General features: G+C 38.8%; 1 non-coding gene across 1 annotated transcript; it reads right to left on the bottom strand.

The window, feature by feature from the left end:
• Nucleotides 1–2,084: 2,084 nt before the first annotated feature.
• Nucleotides 2,085–2,191, bottom strand: LOC131645356 (small nucleolar RNA R71). The gene has a single exon (XR_009296985.1). It is a non-coding gene; the product is annotated as a small nucleolar RNA R71 (small nucleolar RNA).
• Between the last annotated feature and the right edge of the window lie 13,587 nt (nt 2,192–15,778).

Raw genomic sequence — 15,778 nt, 5'->3', positions numbered from 1 at the left:
CACGTCTCCAACGTCTCATTGGCCACGTCAGCAAGGGGAGACGCACGTCTCCAGTCCCCTATATTTTCTCCACTTGAGACGCACGTCTCAAGTCATTCAAAGGAGCTTCCCAAAAAAACGGAGACGCACGTCTCCAAGTCCAAGTCAGCTGAGGTCCCTCTTTTCACGCAACTCAACTGCAAAGCCTCCCCTATAAAAGGAGACTGATACCTCAGTTCTGGAGGTCCGATTTCCTGCTAACGAAGTGCTGCCGAAATTGTTCCGCGCTTATTATTTTTCTTCCTGCTTTCATTTAAACAGTTTATTTTCTCACAACAATTTCTACATCGGAAATTGTTGTGAACCTTTTATAAATCTAGCCTTACGTTAGATTTATTGCTTTTATTTCCTTGTTTTAATTTCCGTCCGTTTAAATTCCGAAGAACGATCCAGCCAACCTGTGGTGGAAGTTCGGTACTTGAAGATTCAATTGCAATTTATTTTATTCAGGTTTATTATTTACCGCATTTATTTATATTAATATTGCATGATATATTATATGCCAATTAACATGCCTTTTATTATAAGCCAAATTAATTTATGCATGCTTAACCGTATTAATATGTCTGGCTAATTTACTAAGATATCGGTATGTAAAGTAAGTTGACTGTGGGATCCGAAATAAATTGGCTTAAACTATGTTTTATTAATTATCACTTGTTTTTGGTTTGTATGTCTAATTTAATTAGTAAGTCTTAAAACCAATAGAGCGAAAGTTTGAGGATTTAAGACGGTCAAAGGTTAAAATCAATAGAGCGAAAGTTTGAGATCTTAAACTGGATAGTAGACATAGGACATTAGTTTTAAGGATGGCGAAAGCGTATTAAAACTAATTAGGACTTATTTATTTTCAAAAAATGTTTTTACACCCGAGCGGGATGGAGAAAGCGTACGTTAGGGATATTAGCATGTTCCGAGTCAACAGAGCGAAAGTTTGAGATTAGGAGATTTAAATAGATAACAACTTCATAAAACAGGCATTTTATTAATTACGTTGTTTCCAAAAAGCTTTTCTAATATCTAATGGGATGGCGAAAGCGTACATTAAGAGTTAGGATAGTAATCTAAATCAACAGAGCGAAAGTTTGAGACGAGGATTTTTAACCAATTGAATTAGTAAAGATTTTTAATTGAATTATGCATTAGCCAATGGACCTTCGGATCACCTAAAGTTAAACGAAATACATACTGATATCTGTTTATTATTATATTTCTTTTTATTCACAAACACTCTCCCTTAGGAACAATCAAATTATTAGTAGCCTTAGCTTTACATAGTAACCTTAGATAACGGTAGATCGATTCATAGTCCCTGTGGATTCGATATCTTTTAAAACTACACGACACGACTGTGCACTTGCAGTCATCAGATTTATAGACACGTAAAGTCGCGATCAAGTTTTTGGCGCCGTTGCCGGGGACTATTTAAGTCGATATCGTAACTCACTGTTACACCGTAGAGACTAGGGCAATTCTTTCCTTACTTTTTGGACGATTGTATGCCAAATACTCGTTCACAAGGAGGAGATTTAATACAACGAATTAACGAGATCGAACGTTTCATTAACGTCAAACGTCGAGCTCGCAATCTTCCCGAAGTAGCACCAATTCCGATTAATCAGGAATTGACCTTTACTGATCAAATCAATCAAATTATCCAGAAGTTAGAGATGGCTGCTATTCGTCCTCTTAGAGACTATGCCGCTCCTTCACGCGCTGAACCGCACTCAAGTATCGCACCACCTGCGATTGAGGCGAACAATTTCGAACTGAAACCTTCGTTGGTACAAGCTGTTCAACAAAATCAATTCTCTTGAAGCCCTGCAGACGACCCCAACCTCCATTTATCTGTGTTCGTGCAATATGCCGACACTGTCAAAGCTAACAATGTTAGTTCCGAAGCTATTCGATTACGTCTCTTTCCTTTCTCCTTGAGAGATAGAGCTAGAGCGTGGCTTCAATCCCTACCTTCTAATTCCATAACTACATGGGACGAATTGAAGAGAGTATTCTTAGCGAGATACTTTCCGCCTAGCAAAACTGCTATGCTAAGAGGTCAAATCAACGGATTTACCCAGAAAGATAACGAATCACTCTTCGAAGCTTGGGAACGTTATAAGGACAAGCTTAGACTATGCCCTCATCATGGACTCGAACCATGGTTGATCATCCATACTTTCTATGGTGGTCTCCTTTATAACACTAAAATGACTATAGATGCCGCTGCTGGCGGAGCACTAATGGACAAACCCCATGATGAAGCATACAACCTCATAGAGAACATGGCACAAAATCATTACCAATGGGGTGGAGAACGAGCCGCTCTAGAGAAAACCCAAACCAAAGGAGGAATGTACGAAATAAGTGGTATAGACCGCGTTAACGCTAAAGTAGACGCTTTAACTCAGAAGATCGAAAACTTAACCATCACTCCTTCAGCCACCGCTGCTGCCGTAGCACCTAACTGCGAGATTTATGGATTAACTGGACACGCAGTTGCCGAATGTCAACTCTTGACTGGAATCCCATCTGGTCAAGTAAATTATGCTCAAGGAAACCCTTATTCTAACACGTACAACCCTGGATGGAAAAACCATCCGAACTTTTCATATAAAAACAACAACGCGTTGTACGCGCCTGGACAAGCACCTGCTGTGCCACCTGGCTATCAAAAAGCGCCTGTAGCTGCTCAAAACGCCCCTAGGAAGTCGAATCTAGAAATCATGATGGAGAACTTTATAGCTTCCCAACAACAAACCAACAAGGACTTCCTAAATCAAAACATCCACAATAGCGAGCAACTAAAACAATTATCGAACAAAGTAGATGCCTTAGCTACGCATAACAAGATGTTAGAAACTCAAATTTCACAAGTAGCCCAACAACAAGCACCTACTGCTGCCCCTGCTGGCACGTTTCCTGCTCAACCACAACCTAATCCTAAAGGACATGCGAACGCAATAACACTACGAAGTGGAACGAACTATGATGGACCTATTTATCCTAGGACTCAAAACGCACCCATGTCCCAACAAGAGCCAAAGGAAACCAAAAAGACATCAACTGATGATCAAACTGCTAAGACCGATGAGAACAACAACGAAGTGGAACCTGAAAAAGAAAAACCTTACGTTCCACCACCACCTTATAAGCCACCAATTCCTTACCCTCAGAGATTAGCCAAATCAAAAACCGAAGCACAATTTAAAAAATTTGTAGAACTTCTGAAACAATTAAACATAACCATACCGTTCACAGAAGCCATAACTGAAATGCCTTCGTACGCTAAATTCTTGAAAGAAATTCTATCGAACAAAAAGAAACTCGAGGATAACGAAACTGTAAAACTTACCGCTAAATGTAGCGCTATCATCCAAAATAACATGCCTCCTAAACTGAAAGATCCTGGTAGCTTTTCTATACCTTGCGTAATAGGAAAGACTATTATAGAAAAAGCCTTGTGCGACTTAGGAGCCAGTGTTAGCTTGATGCCTCTTTCAACCTGTAAGAAGCTAAATCTGGGTGAGCTTAAGGCAACGAGGATGTCTCTTCAACTAGCTGATCGTTCAGTTAAATACCCTGTAGGAATGTTAGAAAATATCCCTGTTCGTGTAGGCCAATTCTACATACCAACTGACTTCATCATAATGGATATCCAAGAAGATTCTAACATACCGATCATATTAGGAAGACCATTCTTAGCAACCGCTGGTGCAATTATAGATGTCAAGCGAGGAAAGCTTACCTTCGAAGTAGGAGAAGAGAAAATAGAATTTATTCTTTCCCAATTCCTAAAAGCACCTTCTATAATTGACACATGCTGCTCTGTCGACATAATCGACGAGTGTGTTAATGAAATAAAATCCGAACCAAATAAGGAAACTGAGATCCTAAGAATTCCTATACCGCCAATTTTTGAAGACGACAACTGGCGTGGGGAATATCAAGATAACCACCTGAGTGAATGTTTAGCATTAACTCCTCATCCTATACCTGGGCCTAAGAAACCTGCTATAGAACTTAAAACACTACCTACCGACCTTAGGTACGAATTCTTAGACGAAGAACAAAACCGACCAGTTATAGTTAACGCCGATTTAGGACAGACCGAGACTAAAAAACTACTTACTGTCCTAAGAAAATACCCAACCGCTTTAGGATATAACATATCAGATCTGAAAGGAATAAGTCCTTCCCTCTGTATGCACCGCATTATGCTTGAAGACGATTGTAAAACCTCTAGGGAACATCAAAGGCGAATAAATCCTATTATGAGCAATGTGGTTAAAAAGGAAATCCAAAAACTGCTAGAAGCCGGAATCATATATCCAATATCCGATAGTAAATGGGTTAGTCCTGTTCATGTCGTACCAAAGAAAGGAGGAGTTACTGTAATCACTAACGCAAAAGGCGAATCTGTAGCACAACGTACCCAAACTGGATGGAGAATGTGCATTGACTATAGGAAGCTAAACAAAGCCACCCGAAAAAGACCATTTCCCATTACCATTCATAGACCAAATGCTCGAACGCCTAGCTAAACACTCACATTTCTGTTATCTGGATGGATACTCCGGATTTTTCCAAATTCCTATCCACCCTGACGACCAAGAGAAGACCATGTTTACCTGTCCTTATGGTACATTCGCTTATAGACGAATGCCTTTTGGACTTTGCAATGCACCCGCGACCTTCCAAAGATGCATGATGGCAATATTTGCCGACTTCCTGGATGGAATAATGGAGGTCTTTATGGACGACTTCTCTGTCTGTGGAGGAAGTTTCGAAACATGTTTAGAAAACCTTGAAATGGTACTTAAACGATGCGTAAGCGTTAACCTAGTCCTTAATTGGGAAAAATGCCACTTCATGGTTCGACAAGGAATCGTACTTGGACACATCGTATCCGATAGAGGGATCGAAGTGGATAAAGCTAAAATCGAAATTATCGAAAACCGTCAACCTCCCAAAACGGTTAGAGAGATAAGAAGTTTTCTAGGACACGCTGGTTTTTACCGATGTTTCATTAAGGATTTCTCTAAAATAACCAAACCCTTAACCGAATTACTGATGAAAGACGCTGAATTCATTTTTACTAATAAATGCACTGAAGCATTCCATACGCTTAAACAAGCATTAATCTCTGCGCCAATTATGCAACCTCCCGACTGGAACGAGCCTTTCGAAATAATGTGCGACGCAAGCGATTATGCTGTAGGAGCCGTGCTAGGGCAAAAAAAAGATAAGAAACTACATGTCATATACTATGCGAGTAGAACCCTAGACGAAGCTCAAATGAATTACGCCACGACAGAAAAAGAATTATTAGCTGTCGTATTCGCGTTAGACAAGTTCCGTTCTTACCTGGTAGGAGCCAAAATAATCATATACACTGACCACGCCGCTATTAGGTACCTCCTAACCAAGAAGGACGCCAAACCGAGACTATTAAGATGGATTCTGTTATTACAAGAGCTCAACTTGGAAATTAAAGACAAAAAGGGAACTGAAAATGTCGTAGCAGATCACCTCTCTCGATTGGAAAATCTGAAACCCAAACAAGTACCAATTGACGATGATTTCCGTTATGAAAGACTCATCGCTCAGTTAGAAGCTAATGAATTAGAACCATACCATCCAATCACTGAAACTAATAACTTCACAGAAGTAGCTTTAGTCCGCTCTGACACACATTGGTATGCAGACTTCGTAAACTACCTAGCTGCTGGTGTACTTCCTCCTGATCTAAGTTACCAACAGAAGAAGAAATTTTTCCATGACCTAAAACATTACTATTGGGACGACCCGCTCCTTTTCAAAAGAGGCCCCGATGGAATCTTTAGACGTTGTGTACCCGAGGAAGAAATAGGAAGCATAATAACACACTGTCATTCTGCACCGTGTGGAGGACACCATAGCACATCTAGAACCTGCGCCAAAATCCTTCAATCTGGACTCTTCTGGCCCAACCTGTGGAAAGACGTTTATTTTGCTGTATTAAACTGTGATAGATGCCAACGAACCGGAAATATCTCGAGACGTGACGAAATGCCTCAAAAGGGCATTCTAGAAGTAGAAATATTTGACGTCTGGGGAATAGACTTTATGGGTCCGTTTCCATCATCATTCGGAAACCAATATATACTCGTAGTTGTCGATTACGTTTCGAAATGGATAGAAGCTATCGCTTCTCCTACAAACGATACACGAGTAGTTATCAAACTCTTCAAAAACGTCATCTTTCCTAGGTTCGGTGTGCCAAGACTGGTAATTAGCGATGGTGGGTCTCATTTCATTTCAATAATCCTTGAGAAACTCCTTCGAAAATATGGAGTAAATCATCGAATAGCTACACCATACCATCCTCAAACAAGCGGACAAGTAGAAGTATTTAACCGCGAAATAAAACAAATATTGGAGAAAACTGTTGCTATATCTAGAAAAGATTGATCAACCAAGTTAAATGAAGCTTTATGGGCTTATAGAACAGCTTTCAAAACTCCAATTGGAACTACCCCATTCAAACTCGTTTATGGAAAATCATGCCACCTCCCAGTAGAATTAGAACATAAATCCTATTGGGCCATTAAGAATTTAAATCTAAACTACACCGCCGCTGGTGAGAAACGACTTCTAGACATAAACGAATTAGACGAACTTAAACAAGACGCTTACGAGAACGCCAAAATTTATAAAGAGAGAACGAAAAAATGGCATGACAAGTGTATATCTAGGAAAAATTTTAACATAGGCGATAAAGTACTTCTATTTAATTCTAGATTAAAATTATTTCCTGGGAAGTTACGATCTAGATGGTCTGGCCCTTTCGAAATCACTAACATATTTCTGAGTGGAGCGATAGAAATCAAAGGAGAAACCGTCAAACCATTTGTCGTAAATGGGCAACGTCTTAAGTTTTACCATCATCTCGAACACGATGAAAATATCCAAATTTTTAAACTTGACGAGCTGCCCGCTCATTCGAAAAAATAGTTTTCTATTTTAAAATCGTCGAGCTTACGACATAAAACAAAGCGCTTGGTGGGAGACAACCCAGATTTATTATTTTTATTATTTTTTTATTTTTATTTTAACTTTTTCTTTTTATTTAAATAATCTATTCTATTTTGAATTATTTTAATTTTAATTTTAATTATTTTTATGTTTTTCCTACATTTTATAATAATCACTATAATTATAACCGCTATCTTTAAATCGCAAAAATATTTCCTTTTTATAATTATATCTATTATTATAACTTGTTACCTTTTTATTTTATTTTTCTCTTTATTTTCCTTTTTAAACAACACTAGCCTAGTTCTAACTTAATCTTAATATTTTCAACTTATAGGTTTTCTTAACTACTAACTAATCAAGATGCAAGAAGTTGATAATATGGAAGTTTTGTTCCGTGGTAGAGGACAAGAAGCAAGATTCGCTAGGCTGGCTGAAAGGCAAATGGATTTGACTTGCTATCCTCACCAGCCGACTATGGAAAGACTTGGTATCGAAGAGAGCGTCATGCACTTGCTGAACCAAATCTGTTGGACCGGTTCTCACCTGTTCCGCAAGTTTAGTACTTACCGAAAGCTCACTCTAGAATTCTTGAGCTCCTTGACTTATCTTCCTAACTGTGGACAAGGGCTGAGGAAAGGAGTTATCCTCTTTCGACTCTTTGGTATGGAATATAATTTTTACATCCGAGATTTTGCTGAAATGTTAGAATTACCTCATGGATCAGATGCATACACCAAAGTAGCTGAAGACAGTCTTGCTTACTGGGAATTGGAGAGATTTTGGGGCAAGATCACTGGAAACGATAACCCTGAAAAGAACGAGTTTCAATCTGAGAACATCCATAACCCTGCTTTCAGATACTTGCATAAGATCATCGCTCACTACATTTTCGGTAAACCCGATAATATTACTAAGGTCTCTAGAGAAGAGTTATTCATCATGTTCTGCACCTCTCAGAATCGCCCGGTCAACGCCATCGCATTCATGCTAACAAACTTCGAGCGCATCACGCAAGACGAAGTTTCACCTATTAGGATCGGAGGATTTGTCATTATGATTGCTAATGCTATAGGACTGAGAATACCTCTACTTAAATTGACACCTCTTGGTTCCCACAATTCCATGGACATTCGTTTCTGCTTTAATCGAGGTATCATTGGTAACCTTGGACCTGATCAGTTTGATTTACTCATTGATAACAAAGTATTAAATCAGTTCACCTTACCAAGTCCAAGAACGAGTGTGCATAACCCTGCTAACTGGCTTTACTATGGTCAGATTCCTGAGAGAGAAGCCTCACCTGAAACCCCACAAGCTTATGAACATTTTGATGAAGAAATGCAAGAATCGGAATCTGAGCCTGACACTCCTCCTGGATACTATGACCAAGGAAAGATACCCGAAGATTACCTTGAACCTGAATATGAACCTCTTCCTAAAGATGAACCCATTCCTGAGTATGAACCTGAAACTCCTACTGGAGAATATACTGAAGATATGACTGATGTCGAGTTTGAACCACAACAACCTGCTGCATCCACCGCATCAGTGAACCAAATAATGCCTAATCAAAACACACATGAGCAAGCCATCAATGCACTGCAACAAGATGTACAACATATGCGCAACGAGCTACACACTTTGCAAATGCACTTCTTCGATTTCATCGACACCGTCAATGCTCAATTCGACGAAGTTTTCAAACACATTTATTCTAATGTGCACAACAATAGACGTGGCTAGATGTTACCGCTTAGATTATTAGATTTTATTTCTAGTTTTAGCAATTTTCAATTTCTAGTTTAGAATTTCATTTTCTGCAATTTTACATTCTGCTTTTGTCAACACTCAGTACCAGTTTTAATTCCAAATGCATTATTTTATTCATTACTGCTACTGTGTTATACTGCATTACTATTAACTGCTATATATTCCTGTTTACCATTATTTTTGCTGTTTATAGTATGAAACAATGACACTGTTCTGAACTATTATCCTCTAATTAATCCTATCTGTCAGAACTGGTCCACACCCATGCATGCGTGACAACCACCTGCCTAAGCTAGGAGACGCACGTCTCCAATTATGTGGGACCAGAACCCTGCACGCAAAGGACAGGAGACGCCCGTCTCCATGCTCTGTCCCCCAGCAGATTGACTGCCTGAGACGCGCGTCTCCCAAGGGCAGCAGTCTGCATTTGACCACGCAGAAGAAGCATCTTTACTCCCTTTTGAATTTTGAATTTGAATTTCAAAATTTATCATTCAATCTTCTTCATTCTCCCCATTATTTCTTCCATTTAAACACCATAAACCTCATTCATCCTCCATCATTCACCTCTTTAACTCCACATTATTTCCCATTTCTCCATTCCATTCAAACTTCAAACACCACCATAACTCCATTTTAATTCTACATTAACCACACCATTTTCAAACCTCACTATAAAACCACACCACCACCACTCTTCTTCTTCACAACCTTCAAACCATTTTCTACTCTTCTACTCTCCATACTATTTTTCTTTCCAAACACATCATGCCTCCACGTTCAATCATCCGTAGTGTGCGTCCAGAGAGGCCACCTCCTAACCTTGCAAATATTATCTTTCGAGAGGATGACAACGATGCTCAAAGAACCAAATACCTCGCATTCTATGAACGTTCGGTTGTTCCCACAAAATTTGTGAACATCGAATGTCTAGAAACTCTAGGTCTCATAGATGGTGTCACCCGTTTACTCACTAAATCTAGCCTACACCATCTTTGTACCGAACCCGTACCAACTTATGAGCCGCTCGTCTTAGAGTTCTTGAGCTCATTCAATTACGACACTCCTTCTGATCAACCGCTCTTAACCGGTACCATCCAATTTCGGGTGTTCAACCGTGAATTTACTCTGGATCAAGAAGCAGTGGCTACGTACTTGCATTTTAATAATGCACCAAATGCTCTCCGCACAATCTTTCAAGAACTCGATGGTCGACCTTGGGAAGAACTTGCTTTCGAATTTTGGTTTAATCTCACTGGCGAAATTCCTACCGGTTGGAGGTCTCTTCATGCTTCTCATATTCAAAACCCCGCCATACGTTATTTTCAACGTGTTTTGGGGCACACTATTTTTGCAAGATCCAACAACCACAAGGTAAACCAAAATGAATTATTTTTCCTCTACTGTGCGCTAAACAATATCCGTTTCAATGCTGCACCTTTTATGCTCCAACATATCCAAGGCTGCATCAACGCCCCCGCTACAAACCCCTTCCTGTTTGGCGGAATTATTACCTCCTTGGCCTGTGCCTTAGGTCTTGGTGATGACCTCATCTCCCTCTCTCATCTCATGATGCCTGCTCAATCACTCGATCTCACCTACTGCCGTGACTCTCACTTGGTTTCACCCCGCCATGATGGCCGATACACTTTGGTCGTCAACAAAGTTCTGATTCCTTATGTCATCCTGCCATGCCCAGAGCAAATCAACATCCGTTATGTTCAGCGTTGGAGGCTCATTAATGACAATCCTCAAGATAACCAACCTGAACATCCTAATGGACCTATGGATGCAATGGAAGAAGAACTCAACCAAGAACAAGCTGATGTCAACCAACCTCCTCAAAACAACCCTCCGCCTATCACTCTTGATGCCATGTATGCTGCTATTCAACTCCAAGATCAACTCTTTCAAGCTATGCAGACAAATCAAAGCGAAACACTAAGGCTCATTCGAGAGATGCAACAAGAGCACCGTGACTATGCTATTAGGAACGAAGGTCAATACACTGAAATTGCTACACAATTGCATGATCTTAACATTCGTGTAAGTGGCTCTCCTACTGATAGACGTCGACGTGTTCGTACAAGAGGCACAAGCAGTTCTCGCAACCGCAACACTGAGGAGTAGTTCACATGCATTGAGAACACTGCATCATTTAAGTCTGGGGGAGTCGTATTACTTGCTTTATTTTTATTTCCTTTTAGTTTATTTCCCTCCCTTTCAGTTTTATTTCCCTTCCTTGTAATGTTTTTCTAATTCAATAAAGAATATTTATGGAATTTCAAGTCTTATATGTATAATTCCGTAGTTATTACAATTTCTTCCATTTTCTTGAGCCATAACAAAATTTTTACTCCAAAACGATAAACGCACAACCCCACACGTTCGTGAAATAGGAAGCTACTCAAACACTCAACGCATAGAAATTGATAAATATTCAAGACAATACCCTTATTGTCCCAACACTCTAAAACCACCAAGTATGCGTAACCGATTTGAATACCCTTTATACCGAAACCATCGACTTTAATTTTTGAAGTAACCCTTAGTGGTTTATTCTAGCAGTCGGCACTGTCTTAGATACCAACTACGCAGAGAGTCGATGAATATAAGTGTATGATCCTCATAATAATAATTATGTGCTTAACCGCTAAAAAGAAATGTGCCTACTAAGTAAGGTGATCCTCACAAGATCATTTAACCTAACAGTCACAAATCTCAAATACAAAGGATTTAAAAACTCATTGTTGATTGGTTCAGAAGATATCTGGTACTGAACTTGGTAGGAAGGACTGTTGTCCGATTCCCCACAATCTACAAGTGAGCGCTAAGGAGTAAACCACATAAATGTGCCAGAACTCCATAAGAAGGATCATAGTCACTAACCGACTACTCTGCTATGTGCGTGTCAAGATAAAGGGCTTAATGTGATTGCGCGCGAATGAAAAGGGTAAAACAAGATGACGAGTCAAGGTCAAGCTATAATAGCATGATTTGGATTGGTATGCATGCTGGGAGTTGTCTAGTGTCGCTACTATAAGCTTATTGCTAGGATCTGCAACATTATTTTCATACAAAAACACTATGTAGCTAAGTATGACCGAACGACGTGGTGGAAGCGCATTTCATTTCGCTGTCCTCCTATCTTTATCTTATTATTTTGCTTGAGGACAAGCAAAGGTTCAAGTCTGGGGGAATTTGATAACACGATTTTATATCGTATATTTAGCTTGAAATCCGTAGATATTTATAGCATTTTCCGTTTATTATATTGATTTATTATGATATTACGCGAGTATTTGCTTTATTTCAGGTTTTACGCCCTTATTAAGACAATTTGTGAAAAAGGAAAGAAATGGAGCTAAAATCAATGCTATTTGTGCCTAAAGGATGAAAAGGGGGTGCTAAAGCAAGAAAGAGGTACAAACAAGGCCCAAAAGTGCAAAAGTGCTAGTCCAGCCCACGAAGGAACCATTTGTGAGTGGCCCAACTAAATTCTGCAAAGAGGAGACGCACGTCTCCAACGTCTCATTGGCCACATCAGCAAGGGGAGACGCACGTCTCCAGTCCCCTATATTTTCTCCACTTGAGACGCACGTCTCAAGTCATTCAGAGGAGCTTCCCCAAAAAGCGGAGACGCACGTCTCCAAGTCCAAGTCAGCTGAGGTCCCTCTTTTCACGCAACGCAACTGCAAAGCCTCCCCTATAAAAGGAGACTGATACCTCAGTTCTCGAGGTCCGATTTCCTGCTAACGAAGTGCTGCCGAAATTGTTCCGCGCTTATTATTTTTCTTCCTGCTTTCATTTAAACAGTTTATTTTCTCACAACAATTTCTACACCGGAAATTGTTGTGAACCTTTTATAAATCTAGCCTTACGTTAGATTTATCGCTTTTATTTCCTTGTTTTAATTTCCGTCCGTTTAAATTCCGAAGAACGATCCAGCCAACCTGTGGTGGAAGTTCGGTACTTGAAGATTCAATTGCAATTTATTTTATTCAGGTTTATTATTTACCGCATTTATTTATATTAATATTGCATGATATATTATATGCCAATTAACATGCCTTTTATTATAAGCCAAATTAATTTATGCATGCTTAACCGTATTAATATGTCTGGCTAATTTACTAAGATATCGGTATGTAAAGTAAGTTGACTGTGGGATCCGAAATAAATTGGCTTAAACTATGTTTTATTAATTATCACTTGTTTTTGGTTTGTATGTCTAATTTAATTAGTAAGTCTTAAAACCAATAGAGCGAAAGTTTGAGGATTTAAGACGGTCAAAGGTTAAAATCAATAGAGCGAAAGTTTGAGATCTTAAACTGGATAGTAGACATAGGACATTAGTTTTAAGGATGGCGAAAGCGTATTAAAACTAATTAGGACTTATTTATTTTCAAAAAATGTTTTTACACCCGAGCGGGATGGCGAAAGCGTACGTTAGGGATATTAGCATGTTCCGAGTCAACAGAGCGAAAGTTTGAGATTAGGAGATTTAAATAGATAACAACTTCATAAAACAGGCATTTTATTAATTACGTTGTTTCCAAAAAGCTTTTCTAATATCTAATGGGATGGCGAAAGCGTACATTAAGAGTTAGGATAGTAATCTAAATCAACAAAGCGAAAGTTTGAGACGAGGATTTTTAACCAATTGAATTAGTAAAGATTTTTAATTGAATTATGCATTAGCCAATGGACCTTCGGATCACCTAAAGTTAAACGAAATAGATACTGATATTTGTTTATTATTATATTTCTTTTTATTCACAAACACTCTCCCTTAGGAACAATCAAATTATTAGTAGCCTTAGCTTTACATAGTAACCTTAGATAACGGTAGATCGATTCATAGTCCCTGTGGATTCGATATCTTTTAAAACTACACGACACGACTGTGCACTTGCAGTCATCAGATTTATAGACACGTAAAGTCGCGATCAATCATGTGCTTAGTTTCTCATCTTGTGATGCCTGCAAAGTTAAAAACTCCCGAGTTTGAGAAATACAAGGGGCATACCTGTCCTAGAATCCACTTGGTCTTGTACGTCAGAATGATGGTTGCTTACAACAATAATCAGGAATTGCTCATTCATTGCTTTCAAGATAGTCTTATTAGTGTTTCACTCAAGTGGTATATGGGACTCGAAAGGAACCGTATCCAGTGCTTCCAATATTTAGCTGATGCCTTCATGAATCAATACAAATACAACCTCGACATGGCTCCTGACCGTCGTCAACTGCAAAACATGTCTCAAAATGAGAGAGAATCTTTCAAAGGGTACACTCAACGTTAGATAGAGCTACCCTTTCAAGTTGAACCACCTATAGCTCAGAAGGAGATTACAAGCATGTTTATGGACACTCTAACACCTTTCTTTTGGGAAAAAAATGATTGGGAGTATATCTTCAAGCTTCACAGACTTGGTGACTATTAGCCAGAGGTTAGAAGAGGGGATTAAGAAGGGCAAAGTGTCTACTGCTGGTGAATGTTCTAATGGTATAAAGAAATCCTTTGGGAACTTCTAAATAAAGAGAGAAGAAAACAATGAGGTCTCCAATGAGAGAAGAATACATCGTCAAAAGGCTCAGTATTACAATCAACCATTTGTAGTTGCTATTGTTCCTGCTGTCAATGCTCAACCAGTTTCTCAATGTCAGGTTGTTGGACAAAACCAGAACACAATAGGACCACCTATGATCCTATCCCCATGACTTACATTGAGCTATATCATGCGCTAGTTCAAAGAGGGTTGATTACAACAAGAGATTTTACTCATTCAAATCCTCTTCCACCCGGTTTCAGGTCTGATCTTCATTGTGCATTCCATCAAGGTGGTGCTGGCCATGATTTAGAAAATTGCCATGCATTGAAGACTAGAGTACAAGAATTAATGAGGGAGAATGTTTTATCTTTCAAGGATGTTAGTCCCAATGTCAAAAGTAATCCTTTTTTAAAATAGAGTGGCTGAAGACAAAGCAAGCCATAGTAACCTTTCTTAAAGCCAGTGTTTCAGATAAGATAACTCTTCCTTGTCGCTGATTAGTCAATAGGCCTTGTTTCTTTCTGTTAGCAATTTCCTTGTTTTGTATTACGTATTGCATTGAACTTTGTTTGTTTCAAAATGATAATTTTAATGTAACGAGCATTTCATGTTTTGATTCTATTCATTTTTACCTACTGTTTTCAAATATATCTCTTGTTCATTTTCTTTATCAAACTTTTACTTATGCAAAAACTAGAGGGAGGATGATTAATACGAAATACCAAAATTGCTAAACAGTATGCTTTCAAATAAAACTTTGTTGATGATGTACAAACATTATTTCAATTCCCAAACACCGGAGAAATAAGGAAGTTAATCCCTCGTTCATCCCTTTGAGCCTAGAAGTTGGAGTTTCTTTCTATACGAAAAAACCTGTAATTTTTAAGTTGGGGCAGGATAGTTCTCAGTTAATTTGGTTGTGCATTCAATTACAAGAGAATCATTCAATACTGTTGAAACATATTCTGTTAATGTTTTGAATATTACAAACTATTTTATCTAAAGAAACTCCAAAGTGATTTCATCAATTTATCATCTAAATAATTTATGGTCTCTATCAAACAAAGAGTTAGAATGATGATTCAAGATTGTGCTGACAAAGAACAAAGCTTTAAGAACATATGGATTCTCAGAAGATCAATGAGTTACTCTTCAGAATTATGGTCCCAGAGTTACTCTCCAGAATGACAGTCCCAGAGTTACTCTCCAGAATTATGGCCCCAGAGTTACTCTCCAAAATTATGGCCCCAGAGTTACTCTCAAAATTATGGCCCCAGAGTTACTCTCAAGAATCACGGTCCCAGAGTTACTCGTCCCAGAGTTACTCGTCCCAGAGTTACTCGTCCCAGAGGTACTCCTCCAGATTTACTGTGCCAAGAATAAGTCTTTGTTGAAAT

The sequence above is a fragment of the Vicia villosa genome, linkage group LG1 (assembly GCF_029867415.1).
Source record: "Vicia villosa cultivar HV-30 ecotype Madison, WI linkage group LG1, Vvil1.0, whole genome shotgun sequence".
Lineage (NCBI taxonomy): Eukaryota > Viridiplantae > Streptophyta > Magnoliopsida > Fabales > Fabaceae > Vicia > Vicia villosa.
The sequence above is the reverse complement of the archived record's forward strand: the minus strand, read 5'-3'. Positions and strand labels throughout refer to the sequence as shown.